Below are 15,296 nucleotides of genomic sequence, written 5' to 3' on the forward strand. Positions count from 1 at the left end.
AATGTGCAAGCATGCACACTAGAAAAAGGTTGCAAAGGATCCTGAGCACCAATCATATTCACAGTAATACAATCTTAATCTTAAATGCACAGGGAAAAAGACTAAGGACATACCATGATTCTAATGGTCCATTAAGATCATCTGGGGAGCTTGTTGTAACTGCAAGTAGGGGTTACAATAATATTAATAATACTAATAATATTAATTGCTAACATTTGATTTTGTGCTATGTGCTAACCAATATTCTATGTGCTTTACGGGCATGATGTCATTTAATTTGTATATCAGCCTTAAGCTATGTACCTTTTTTATCCTTAATTTACAAATGAGAGAACTAAAATAATATGCTCTAGGCTACATACTATTAAGTGATGGGACCAAGATTGTAACCTGGTCAGTCCTGCCCCAGAGACTGCCCCTCTGCTGGATATTTATTCAGTAGTTCCGAAGTGGGATCCAGGACACTATGTTTTTAATAAGCTCTCCAGGGTGATTCTCATGGACACCAAAGTTTTAATAATCTCTGGTATCTTCCAATTTTTTATAATCATCATGTATTAGTTTTATAACCACACAAATGCTCTTAAAATTATATGTAATTCTGCATATGCCATATGATCATTGCCGTGTAAATAATCTATTTACTGAAAACAAATACAACAAAGTACTGTGGCGCATGGGTGGCTCAGTCAGTTAAGTGACCAACTCTTTTTTTTTTTTTAATTTTTTTTTATTTATTCATGAGAGACAGAGACAGAGAGAGAGAGAGAGACAGAGGGAGAAGCAGACTCCCTGCTGAGCAGGGAGCCCGATGTGGGACTCGATCCCAGGACCCTGGGGTCATGACCTGAGCCGAAGGCAGACGCTTAACCATCTGAGCCACCCAGGCGCCCCTAAGTGACCAACTCTTGATTTTGGCTCGGGTCATGGTCTCAGGGTCCTGGGATGGAGCCCCACATCAGTCTCCATGCTCAGTGGGTAGTCTGCTTAAGGATTCTCTCTCCTCTTCTCCCTCTGCCCTCCCCCGACTGTTTGCAAATGCTCTGTCTCTCTCTCAAATAAATAAACTAAGTTAAAAAAATACAACAAAATGTTACCAGGGCTTATCTTTTTTTTTTTTTAACGTTTCTTTATTTGAGAGAGAGAGCATGAGCAGGGCAGGGAGGGGTGGCAGAGAGAGAGAATCCTCAAGCAGACTCCCGGCTGAGCTCAGAGCCCAACAAGGGACTCGATCCTAGGACCCCTGAGATCATGACCTGAGCTGAGATCCTGACCTGAGCCAAAAGCAAGATACGCAACCGACTGGGCCACCCAGGCGCCCCAGGGGTTATCTTTGTATGGTGGGACAGTGTACAATATTTTGCTATCATCTACTTTTTAAATTTTCCAAGTGTTTTACCATAGCATTATTTTTATTTTATGTCTGCACTGGTCAAGTTCCATCTGTCAGTTCTCAGGTGGCTCACAATGGCATCCAGGTGCCAAAGACGTAATCTCCTTTTTGCTTGGGTTTTTTGGTGTTTTGTTTTTTTTTTACTTCTTTCTTTCCCTTCCCAATGCAATTTCATATTATAAGCTTCAAAACTGGAATGGTAACTTAAAATTTCCCAGTCTTGATCAGATTAAGACAAGAAAAACAAAATATTTACCATATATTTCAAGTATTTTGTTTTTATCTTATATATTAGAGACTGTATGAAGAAATGGTTTGCAATGCCAATTTTGAACATGTACATCAATACCTGTTGTTCATACTTTATCTTTCTGTGTTTCCTCTTTCTCCTATTTCCAGCCCCTCTTATCTGCAGGTCTGAAGGAACCTCACCATGCTGTGAGCCCAACGATCTTCTCCGGAGCTCAGTTCACCAGAGAGGAAGCCAGCACCGTCCGCTGGGCCAGTCCAGTCGCTGCACAAGCACGAGGAGCCCCCCTCACACTTGGCATCTGTGGCTTCAACGAGCCTAGCTCTGCAACCCTAATACATCATCCAAGCAAACATTAATATTTTACCTCAGTTATCAAGTGTGCCCGTTCAAACTTTTATCTAAAACATTCTTTATCATCTTTTCATTAAGTTCTCAAGAGCTAATGGTTTCTGAGTTCCCCGGGTAAGGATGATGTTCTGAATAATGAAAGCTCATTATTTCTCCACAGAATGCTTGTTAATTCAAATGATGATATTAAAACTATAGTAGCCTTTAGCGCTGGGGTGATTTCTAGCATACTTTATCATGTATCAATATATACTCTGTTTGTCAAAACTGCCCAGGGCTGGGGCTGACATTCTCTCTGGAGGAGTCTAGTGCTTCAAAAGGCATGGAATACACCAAGGTGACAACTTGCAGAGTTTGCGCCTCTAGGAAATAGAAAGATGAAACTTGAAATACCACTGTCTCCCTTGATTTCCTTATTAGTATTCATAAAGAGACAGTGCCCTCCTCTTTCTACTCTGCACGGGTCTCCCTTTTGAATGGAATAAAAGGAAATCAATATTTTGAAAAGGAAACACACATAGGAGGTTCAACACATGAGCAGTTATTTATTTCCATTTAACCAATCCCACAGTAATGTGCGCACTAGCGAAGACTGTTCGTTACTGCTTGGACACAGACACACATGCAACAGACTGCATTCAACTCAGTGCTGAAGGTGGTTGATGGTATTCCTGGGCAAAAAAAAGTGTTGGTCTTCAGGGTAATTTTTTACATGGCATTATTGTGTTCATTGAGTTTGGGGTGTCTTTAAGTACTTCCTACTTTATCTCCTCCCAGTTTTATGACCAAGTGGATTCCCACAATCGCCATATTGTTGTAAGTTTCTTGAATGCGTCCCCTCTTGTCCACTTTCGGCAACAGGATCCATCTGATGCTGCCAAAGCCACACTCCTCCCCTTCTTAATCTTTGGAATAAAAGGTTCTATATGACAGAGATATAGATATATATCTGCCCCGAGTCAGTGGACTTCCTGCCTCATTTCTCTTCCACTCACTCTCCACCTCCCTGTTACTGTAAAGCTTTGCCCAAAATAGAAAATTGCTTCCTTCTGGCAGCTTTTCAGATTCTTCTATATGTCCTGCATTTTTGAAGCACCTGATATTCGAGTATCCTCCCACATCTCCAAGGAGAGGGCAGCGTTCCCAAAACTGGGTATTTTACCTCCCTGCAATGGCATAAAACCTGAAGACTCTTCTCTCTGCCTCCCTCTAGAACCTGAGAGGAATTGTAATTTTGAAAACCAAGCCGTTCTCTAAGTTGCTTGGAGCTGTGAGGTCAACGCTCGGGAGCACCCGTGCGTGCTACAACATGCATTTCTGTACCACTGTCTCTTAATTATCTCTCCTGTGGAAGACTCACTGGGCATCCGCCCACAGGCACTATCATACCAACATGGTGAACTTCTGCAACGTGGTTGCACTTTTAGAACAGTAACTATCCAAAAGAAAAGGATCTAGGTGCATTCTTATAATTATATTAATTAGACCACTCAATAATTTTTGCATTTTACATTAATCATGTTAGGGACCAGAATGAGGCTTATTTAAAAGAAATAAAAATCTCTCTGTTAATCCAATATATGCATGGTAAGGAGCGTCAGAGCTAACTTATTATAGAAGAGCAAAGGTATCTCTGGAATATTCTGGTCGTTGGGTCAATTTAAGAAAAATGTGGTTTAAGAAAAATATGTAGGTCATTTCCCGTTGCATTCCTGATTTTAAATATTCTGACCCAACATCAAACTGTGTGCCAAAACATCTTCAGGGCACACATAGATTCCAATTGGGGGTGTAGAAAATATGGTCATCATATATGCTGGGGATTGCTTGAGGCTTCTCCCAAAGTATAAAAGGAGCTTCAGTCCTAATACAGATAAAAATGAAGTAGATTTAGATGAGACTGATATTTAGTTAATTGATCATTCCATTTGGTCTAGAAGCCTGGTGAGCATCCTCTTCCATATAAGACCCCAAAAGCAAAGGGTGCTTTGATTTTCTCACGATTTTAAACTTCATTCTCACCCACACAGTCTTTTAAAAGCTTAGTTTTCTTGAGAATGTGTAACTTTAGAACAAATAAATGTGAAACATTGAGGAAATTGACTTCTTTTTTTTAAGATTTTATTTATTTATTTGACACAGAGAGAGAGTACAAGCAAAGGGAGCAGCAGAGGCAGAGGGAGAAGCAGGCTTCCCGCTGAGCAGGGAGGCTCCTGTGGGGCTTGATCCCAGGACCCCGGGATCATGACCTGAGCCGAAGGCAGACACTTAACCGACTGAGCCACCCAAGCACCCAAGGAAATTGACTTCTTGACATGTAAGAATAGCAAATTAATTTTCAAAAGGAAATGATGCTTACTGAGATTGCCAAAAAAAGGGGTAGGAAGCTAAAATAAGGCAATATTCAAAGCAGATTCCACTTTCAATCAACTTCAATTTCACTAGGAGTTTTATTCAACACATACTTGTAAGACAAAGTCAATTATAAATGTTTGCATGATTACCACTTATGAGGGCCTTATTTTAAAAATTTATGAACATCAGCAATGAAAACATAGAGGTAAAATTAATTTCACCACCCCACCCCCAAAAAGGATTCGTAACTGAATGCCACATATATGAGACTATATGTTTTCAGGGGTTGGGTTTGTTTGTTTTTAATGCATGCATGCATACAAAATTCTTTCAGTGAATAATGAGCTGGACTCTACATGTCATCCTCAACTATTCAGAATATGTTGTATTAACCATCACAAATGAATCTTGGATGTAAGCACGGCCAGTTGAAGTTCTATTAAGGTTTCCGGCTCAGTTGAAGGTCTTGGCTGATCTCTATCTAATAAAAATATCTTTTCTCATCATCTGCAGATTATTTCTAAGGAAGGAAATTTATTCCACTTCTCACACTTTTTTAGCTGTAGGTGTTGCTATCTGTAGTATAGAGCAAGGATTGGCAAACTTTTTCTATATAGGGCCAGAGAGTAAATAATTTTGAATTTGGGGACCATGGGGTCACTGTTGTAACTACTGAATGTGGCCACCAAAGTGCAAAAGTAGCCAGAGATAATATATGAATGAATGAGTGTGGCTGTATTCCAACTAAATTTTATTCATAAAAACAGACAACAGTCCAGGTGAGATACATGGAACATAGTCTAGTGACTTCTATGAAGGGAAATAGGTCCAGGATATGTCCAACTCCTAACCCTGTGAATGTGACTTTCCTTGGGAACAGTCTTTGAAGGCATAATTAATTTAAGGATCTCAAAATGAAATCGTCTTGGATTCAGCATGAGCCCTAAATCCAATGGCTGATGTCCTTATATGAGAAAGCAGAAGCGATCTGAGATTCAGAGAAAAAGATACTGTGAAGATAGAGGCAGAGATTGGAATTATGTGGCCACAAGCTAAGGAGAACCTGGAGTCACCAGAAGCTGGGAAATGTAAGGAAGGATTCTCTCCTAGATCCTTGAAAGGGAGCATGCCCCTACCCTATGGATTTCAGACTTCTGGCTTTCAGAACTGTGAAAGAATATATTTCTGTGGTTTTAAGTCACCATGTTTGTGGTCATTTGTAATGGTAACCCTTGGAAACTAATATGCCACTCAAAGAGTTAAGACTCAAAGTCACCCCAGACGCCCATCAAGTGTGACAATGGTATCTTAAAGTAACTCAGCAGCTCACAGATAGCGCAATGACCTAGAAATCAGGTCTCTTGACTCTAAGTCAAGTGCTTCTTCCTCTGCTATTCCATAATATCATGTGCTCACTTCTGCACTAGACTCTGTGTGGAAAAGTAAAACAGTGTCACTGCCCTCAGAGAGCTTGCAATCCAGTCATGGATAAAATATATAAATTTATTCACTATTGGACAATAAATGTAGCAGTTACAGCATTGGCTCTGAACTCAGACTGCCTGGGTTCAAACACCAGCACTGCCCTTACATGCTATCAAACCTTGGGTGAGTTACTTAACCTTTCTGTACTTCAGTTGTCTCCTGTGCAAATTTGGGTTAATAATGGTACCTGTCTCAGAAGGTTGCTGGGAACATAAAGTGAGCTGATATATGGAAAGAGCTGATGGGGCGCCTGGGTGGCTCAGTCGGTTAAGCATCTGCCTTCAGCTCAGGTCATGATCTCAGGGTCCTGGGATCGAGCCCCACATTGGGCTCCCTGCTGAGCAGGGAGCCTGCTTCTTCCTCTCCCTCTGCCTGCTGCTCTCCCTGCTTGTGTTGTCTCTCTCTCTGTCAAATAAATAAAACCTTTAAAAAGAGCGAGAGAGAGAGAGAGAGAGAGAGAGAGAGCTGATGGCAGTAACTAGCCCAGAGTATTGTAACTATCTGCAAGGCTTTATGCTCCATGCTGACACAACAGTGAAAAACATACATTCCTTGACTTCAAAGAGCTTACAATGTTATGTTCAAGGAAAACGCCATTACTCTAGCAAGTAACTGATGTGCTGGAAGCATCTGGAAATTTCAATGGAAAATATGAGACGTAATATAATAGGTCTGACCTTGCGAGCATATGCTCATGGGGTCAGCAAGGGTTTCCTAGAGGAGTAGTTATTACTCCCAAAGTTGGAGTAGCAGTTATCAAAAAACTATTAGAAAATAATACAAAATAGTATACAATCTGATCTAAATAATAAATAATTGCCTGTAACTACTTGTGGGACTTCAGAGATAAACAGGTTGGAGCAAGGTTGGAATCATAAAATCAGAGGTTCAGAGGGGATCCGAAAAGTTTCTGGCCAAACTTCCATCCTGTGCCTGAATTATTTCTAGAGCTTAAATTATTTCTATATAGAAATAGGATGGAAGTTCAGGCAGAAAACAGTCATTTGGTTAGCTTAAATATTTCTGTTAACAGAGAACTCACTACTTTACAAAACAGACCATTCCACCTTTAAGTAACTCTGATTATTCTTCTTTATATTGAATTGAAACTTACCTGCTTATGGTTTTTACCCATTGGTTACTTATTTACCCATTAATTGACTCAGTTTTAGTTGACATCATGGGGAAAAGAGAACACGTCTGTTTCTTCTCTTACGTGACAGCTTTCAACTGTCATCTAAGGGATTAGCAAACCTGTTCTGTGAAGGACCAGAGTAAATATTTTAGGGATTTCAAGCCAACATGGTCTCTGTCACAACTACTCAACTCTACCATTGTAACACCAAGCAGGCATAGACAGTATGTGAATGAACAGGGTAACTGTGTTTCAATAAAACTTTACTTATGACACCGAAATTCGAATTTGATGTGATCTTCTTCTGATTTTTTTCAGCAGTTTAAAAGTGGGAAAAATATTTTTAACTCACAGACTGTACAAAAACAAAACCAGATTCAGCCTTCAGGCTGTCCCTTGCCAACACCTAAACTATTCAATGGCAGATTCAATGCTGCTCCCACCTGGTTTTTCCCTTCTCCAGAATAAATAGTTCTGGTATCTACATCTACTTCTTTAAAGATGCCATAATATCTTTTCATTACCCCAACCTAAAATTGCATTTTGGGGTTTGTTTTTGTCTTTTTCTGTGTGTGTGGCCATTACTCACATACATTGTATTATTTACCTGACAGTATTCTAATTCATATAAGAGTCATATCTCTTTAAACCCTCAAACCAGTCCTTAGAAGGAAGCTATTAGTAATTCATTTCTTACCTTGTTCCAGAGGCTAATATTATCCCTGTCCTATAACTAAGGCTCACAGAACACAAGTGACTTGTTCCAAATCATGTGGTTGGAAAGTGACAAGAAGAAGGATGTGAAGATGGATCCCCTAGCTCCTACTCCCAGCCGCTTCTACCGTGCCATGTCTTCTGGATCTAGAGGGCTTGTAACCCTGTAGAAGGACATGAGGTTGATCTGATGTGACTCATGCTTGGTGAGCCCACGAGGCTTCTAAAGATCATCACTTCTCCTTCTGTACTTCTGAACCACCTTCGCAGTAAACGGATCCAGCATCTTACCTAGAATTAAAACAAAGTCAACAGTTTGTACGTTGAAGAATCATCCTCTTGCCTCTTTTGAGAGTTCTCAAACTCTTGAAGAAAGGGAAATCTGAACTCACATAGGATTTAGAGAGAAAAAAAGGGGGGGAGGACATTGAGGGAAGGCCAAATGGGATTAACAAAGCAACTTGTCTGCGATTTACCAAACCCTATACGTGAAAACAAGCAATTGATTAGTTTCAGGCAGTGAATTGGGCACCATCATTTTAATGAAAAAGAGATGAATCCATTCAGTCTACATACTCAATCTTGCTCCCCCAGCTCAAGTCCAGACACAGAGACTCATTTCACCCTTATTCCAAAAGTAAGTCAAGACAGGTAGAAAGGGAAGTTGGTGGAAAGCAACAACTTCCAGTAGTTCTAAAGAAGTATACTGGCCAGGGCGCCTGGGTGGCTCAGTTGGTTAAGTGACTGCCTTCGGCTCAGGTCATGATCCTGGAGTCCCGGGATCGAGTCCCGTATCGGGCTCCCTGCTCAGCAGGTAGTCTGCTTCTCCCTCTGACCCTCTCCCCTCTCATGCTCTCTCTCTATCTCATTCTCTCTCTCAAATAAATAAATAAAATCTTAAAAAAAAAAAAAAAAAGAAGAAGAAGAAGTATACTGGCCATCACTTACTGGCATCATCTTGGTACAACTAAGGTATAATTCTAAGCTTTAGAAAGTGGACCATTTTTCTTATATGACTGAGAAACTGTCTTTGGAAGCAATTACAAAGAGGTGTTTCAGAAATGTTTTGCACAACTGCCTTGGAAGGAGTAAGAATAAACCGTCTTCCTCACAATGCGACCACAGTGTAGGACACATCATTGGGATGTATAAGTTCTGAGGGACTTGTATAAAAATCAGTCTTGCAATTTTATAGTCTTTTAAATATCTTCTCGAGAGTTCTTTTCTTCCCCTTTTAAACCACATTTCAATTTTAATCAAAAATGTTAAGGTGAGCTAGGGTCCTGATGACCCCATGAGTTTTAAAACATTATCTTGGCCCTTTCTGTCTTAATATTGTTCTAACATCATTGACATTTCCTTTCCAAGAGTTAAAATACCACCTTCCAATGTGAGGTTCAAGTACCAATCAAAAATACTCTTGGGTTTAATAGAGCCTACCAATAACTCTGCTTTTCCTAGGCTGTGCAGACAATGGGCAAAAGATACTTCATGAGTTAAGGATGGCTGCCTTCACTGATGTGAACCATGTTCCAACAAGGCTCTGTGTAAGGTGACCTGCTCGAGGAGCATGAGTTTATATGCGCTGGCCTGGTTTGGGTAAATGCCAATCCACCGTTTGCAGAGCATATGCCAGAACCTGGTGTCAGACTGGCCCTAGCTCTGCTTCATAAACACCCAAGTCTGACCACCCAAACCCTGGCAAGTTGTGTTTGGCTCCTAGTTATCATGACTTGATTTATAAGAGCACAGCCCAGTAAACAGAGGTGTAAAAAAAAGAGAAAAAAAATTTTGATGGTCTTAATTTACTTATTTGTTATAGAAAGAATCCATATGTTCTATTTATAAGGCTTTATCAGAATATAAAAAGTTACAAATTTTATTTTATTTTTTTTAAATTTGTGCCTGTTCTCTACTTGAGTTTATTTTTACTTTTTTTTAAGATTTTATTTACTTATTTGACAGTGAGAGAGACAGCGAGAGAGGGAACACAAGCAGGGGGAGTGGGAGAGGGAGAAGCAGGCTTCCCCGCTGAGCAGGGAGCCCGATGTGCGGCTTGATCCCAGGACCCCGGGACCATGACCTGAGCCGAAGGCAGACATTTAATGACTGAGCCACTCAGGGACCCCAAAAGTTACAAATTTTTAATGTTACCATAAAGGCCTAATACTTTGAATCTCCGGGGGTTGGCCTTAATTATAATTGCCCCTTTTGTTATATTACATGTTACATTGTGTCATAATCAGGGTTGGCCTTCATGATAATTGCCCCTTTTGTTATATTACGTGTTACACTGTGTCATAATCAACTTTTTCCATACTTGTGTTATTTATTACTGGTCTCCCTCAGCTAAAGTGAAAGTTCTATCAGGGCCATAATTCTTGTCTTTTTGTTCACCAATGCATTCTTGGCACCTGGAACAGTGTCGGGCACATACTAGGCACTTAATATGTATTTATTTAATACACGATGGATGAATGAATGGATAAAAGGAAGGATGGATGGATGAAGTGATATCTGCTTCTAGATTGTGAACATCTAGTAGTATAACTATGAAAAGGTAATACAGGCCCACTGTTAAATAACCCACAAAAAAACATGTAAAAACAGCCTGTAGAAAAAATGATGACACTAATTAGGGATATTTGAACAGTGGCTCTTTTATGTTCATAAATTATTGTTTATTTGTTTAGGGATGGAATGTATCATAGTTATGGTTTCCATACTGAAATATTTAAAAATATAATGATTTGGGATTTGTTTCCCAAATGAATGGGATTTGTTTCACAATAATCTTGGGGCAAAGGCGGGGTGGGGGCAATGAGGGGAGATATTTATGAAACAAAATTGGTTATGAGTTGATCATCATTTTGGGGTGATAGCTATATGGAAGTTTATTGTATTATTTTCTTTGCATTTGCATATATTTGATTTTTTTCATAGTAAAAAGTTAAATATTAAAGCTATCCAAAATGGCAAAGAGCTAAAGGTAAGACTTCCTCCCATCTCTGAATTCTAAGCTCATTCACTTAAAAGGAAAAAGAAAAGCTAGGGCCCCTGGGTGGCTCAGTCGTTAAGCGTCTGCCTTCGGCTCAGGTCATGATCCCAGGGTCCTGGGATCAAGTCCCGCATCAGGCTCCCTGCTCAGCGGGGAGCCTGCTTCTCCCTCTGCCTGTCTCTCTCTGTCTCTTCTGAATAAATAAATAAAATCTTAAAAAAAAAAAGAAAAAAGCCTCATATTAAAAAAAGAAAAGCTATTAAGCATCTAAGCTATGTGCCAAGCATTCTTCTAGTCACTGGTGACATAGCCAGCCATAATGGAGCATTTGCATGTAGTGGGAGAAGGAGACAACAAAGAAGTTAACACATAAATACATAAGACAATTTCAGAGAGTGACAGGGCCTAAAGAAAAAAGAAGCAGCTCTTCTCCCCAAAAGCAATAATGGTTACTCGATATTCTAGGCATTCACCAGCATGTGTGCATCCATGCGCCCATATGTGTGTGCACCAGACACTCTTCCATAATATACACTCTTTTTTATTCAGGGGCATCCATGCTGTTCTGAACTTTGCTTCTTTCCCTGAACAAGACATCTTAAGGGCCAATTTTTGTCCAGACTGGGACCTCCTGAGAGCAAGGACCCCCCAAGGAATTTACTTTGCTCCGCAGAACTTCACACAATGGCTGGCACCTGTCAGATCTTCCGCAAATGTTGGATGAATTGAATACCTGATCAAAAGTGGTTGAAGACGGGGCATACCTTTCTGCACCTTTGCTTCTTTCTTCAAAATCGGCATCTCCGGGAGGTTTGCAGAGCTGTATGGTGCCTGGCACGTGGAAGGCCTCCAACAAATGTTTGCTAGAGGAATCCAGAGTGGCATGAGGACCATGACAAGGCAAAGTCTGTCAAAAAAACTTCTCATTAATGACAACTGGGCAACTGGTATACCATGCTAGGAAGTACATGCACGCCAAGCCCCCAGTGTGGGCAGGTGTTCTCACACATTTCGGAACAAAGCTAAAGCTGATGTTTACTGTGTATGGTCCAATGCCTGGGTTGGTTTTGGGTTTTGGGCTTTTGTTTGTTTTGTTTTGTTTCTTTAACCTCCTCGAGCTCCTTCAAACACTAGAGTCTCTTAATAATATGTTTGCCCCAGAATAGCCTTTAATTCTCAGCAGACCTCAGAGGGCTGCTCACGAAATCACTGGGAGATAATTTTCATCACCACATCTTTCCTGAAGGGCTCAGATCTTGTAGAATCCGATACGTTGTGTTAATTTTGAGGACTGTATTGTTAGGGGCCCTGTTGATTCTGCTGCTATTCTGGGGCCAGCATCAACGACAGAAAAGCTACGTGAGTGAAGGGGCCACCAGGTAATTTGGGCCCTGAACTTTGCTTAATTTTGAATGGCTTGAGAGAGGTTAGAGGTATTTAAATATTCCTTTTTAGGAAAAAAAAAACTAAGTTACTTAATAAAAAAAAAAAGACTGGAGTGTAGGGGAAGAACAAGCTACCGTAAACTGAAATTTATTTACATACTTCTCAGCATTACTCATATTTGAGATAATGCCCGATTTGCGTACACAGAGCTGAGGAATGTGAAAATATTCTTACCACTAATGCATCAAGGTCAAAACATTGTGCTTCCTCTGTAGATTACATTATTTGAAAGATGGAAAGATCATTGCAACAAGAGAACCTGGACACGCCTTCATCAACAGCCCAGAATCTCATTGAACTTTCTCCCTCTTTTTTTTTTTAATTGAAGTATGGTTGACACACTGTGTTACTTTAGTTTCTGAACTCTCTCTTCAAAATGTCACTAAAAGGACTCATTTGAAGTAACATTAGGGTTTAGATTGGCTGGGAGCTCAGATCTTTCCATGAATGTTGTGTGTACTGAGTGAGTTGTGTGAAGACAGAAGAGTGAACATAAGCACATGAGAATTTAATAAGCAAAGAGTCTAGAGAATGCACACAGGTTGGAAATCCAAAGAGAAATACCAAATAAATGTTCTCTTAAGTTAGCCACCACAATGGCCATAGAAACAAGGACTGACCAAAATACTTGAAGCCTGCTCAAGCAGCACACCTTTGTCTATAACAAAACACAGACTGGTGGCTTAAACAACAGACATTTATTTCTCACTGCTCTAGAGGTAGGAAGTACAAGATCAAGGTTTCAGTAGACACCTTGCATTCTGGCAAGAGCCCTTCCCCTGGCTTGCAGACAGCCACCTTCTCACCCAGTTCTCACATGGCCTTTGCTGTGTGTGTGCGTGTGTGTGTGTGTTGAAGTGAGGGGGAAGAGGGAGAGAGAGTGAGAGAGACAGAAATCTCTTTTCTTCTTTTAAGGACAATAATCCCATCGTGGGGGCCCCACCCTCACAACCTGATCTAACCCTAATCACCTCCCCAAGGCCTCACCTCCAAAGGCCATCACATTGGGAGGTAGGGCTTCAACAAGTGAATTTGGGGGAGATACAAACATTCAGTCCACAAGCACGCCTAAAGTAACTGTATCTCATATCATTGTGATGAGAATCTAAATATTTCAAGAAGCCCTTTCACATGCTTGCTTTGGGATGATCCTTCATTGCCATGCAAGAAATATGTACTATTACTTACTCTGTGCCAAGTGCAGTCATGGGCCTTGGGAAATACAGAAGGAATAAAAATAGATGTGATCCCTTGTCCTGGAGGGGCACACATTTTAATGAGAGGAGAAAGACAATGAACAAGTAAACAAATACACAAGTCAATAAAAATAAATTAATCATTCCTTGCACTTCTGCTTTGAAGGACAAAAACAGGGTTCAGTCCCTCGAGAAAAGGGTGGGGATATGGGACATTTACTTTAGGTGGACTTACAGAAAGGCTCTTTGAGAAGGTAATAGCTAAGCTGACACTGGAAAGATAAGGAAGAAAGTTCCAGCAGACATGAGACCTCCAGGCAAAAGAGAGTTTGGCTTGTTCTAGAACCAAACAAGGTCCATGTGTCTGGGACACAGTGAGTGAGGAAGGGGAGTGGCTCAGCATGAGGTTGGGGGGGTGGGGTTGGCAGGACAAGACTGTCCTTGCAGGTCAAAGAAAGGCATTAATTTATTCTAAGGACGATGGAAACCATCATAGAGCTTTAAGCCAGAAAAGATGTAGTTTGTTTGCGTTGCGTGGCTCCTACTCTGTTAGTTCATGGGAAGCTCTCAGTAGATGGAAATAAAGAAGACAGGAAGAGACAGAGACGAGAGTCTTGGCTGATAGAGACAGAAGCAATGTAGATATTTTGAGTCCACGAGACCTCTTCCAGCCTTAATGACCTCAGATGATTGAACGCCATTTTTCAGGTGATGAAGACACCATGCATTCCGCAAACATTTGCGGGATGTCTACCCAGGCAGACCAGGTGGGGGCAGTACAAAGATGGAGAAGACAAAAACCCTGCCCACCGAGAGCGCTCAGCTAGGCAAGGACCCTGCCAAGTACACAAAAGATGTTCAGGGAACCTGTGAAAAGCTCCGAGAGGGGTCATCGTGGACTAGGAGGAAGACACAGAAGATTGAGCCCAGCTGGGGAGGGCAGGTAGCAGGCAAAGTCTTGTTCTCAAGAAGTGACACCTGAGCAGGCTTTGGGAGGCACGAGGAGGATGTTCCACGAGTGGCTGGAGTTGGGTGCGGACGGACAGGGGAGGCAGGGGAGGCGTGTGGGGAGGCCATGTGCAGGCCACCGGGCTGGTGAGTGTGGACTGAAGGGAGTAGCAATGAAGGACCTACGTGCCAATAAGAAGAGGAGAAGAAGACTAAGCCAGATGTCTTTAGAAAAAGGTGTGAAGAACAGTTGGCAAAGGGAATAAAGACAGAAGTAAAATCTAATGCAGTAGCCCAGGTGACAATAGGTAGGTCAAATCTGAAGCAAGCAGATGAGATCCATAAAGGCAAGACTCCCTTCAGAGTCTTTTCTTGTATTCCCTAGAGCGCCAGGAACAACACTGAACACACGGTATTAAAAAATTATTGTTCAGCTGGATGGAGTGGGTGTAATCGTATACTCTAATATACAAAACGTCCAGTTCTAGATCTAGCACAAGATATTATTCCAGCATGGAGCGGCAAAGAGCTAGGTGCTCTTTTTACATATTTATAAGGCCCCAACAGGTTAATGTATATTCTTGACATCACAGATTTATTTCTATGTTAATTTACTTTCAGAAAGCATGTATAACCATAATATACATGGTGAGGAAGTAATTTTATTCATTTGTTTGGACATAAAAAAATATCATTATGCAGTCCAATAATCCCAGTTGACAGTCAGAATCATTTTTTTAAAAAAACGGATAGATGAAGAAAGAATTCGAGAAAAGCAACAACCAAGCTCTGATGTGGCTCCTCTGTTTTGCTGGGTGGCACTGATTTATATCAGCGTACACGGTCATTTGCAAATCCATTCCGTGATCAATGCCTAGCTGAGCTAGGCTTTGCTGCAGCATTATGAAAAGTTGTCTCAACATTTGCATCCATGCAAGCAGGCCTGCTGAAGGATTCGGACAGCCTAGACTCTGCAAGCAACTGACAAAGCCCTTTATCTTTCTTTAATTCTTGTTTTATTTATG

Source organism: Callorhinus ursinus, unplaced genomic scaffold, assembly GCF_003265705.2.
Source record: "Callorhinus ursinus isolate GAN/ISIS: 27379988/994484 unplaced genomic scaffold, GSC_fseal_2.0 scaffold26, whole genome shotgun sequence".
Classification (NCBI taxonomy): Eukaryota; Metazoa; Chordata; class Mammalia; order Carnivora; family Otariidae; genus Callorhinus; species Callorhinus ursinus.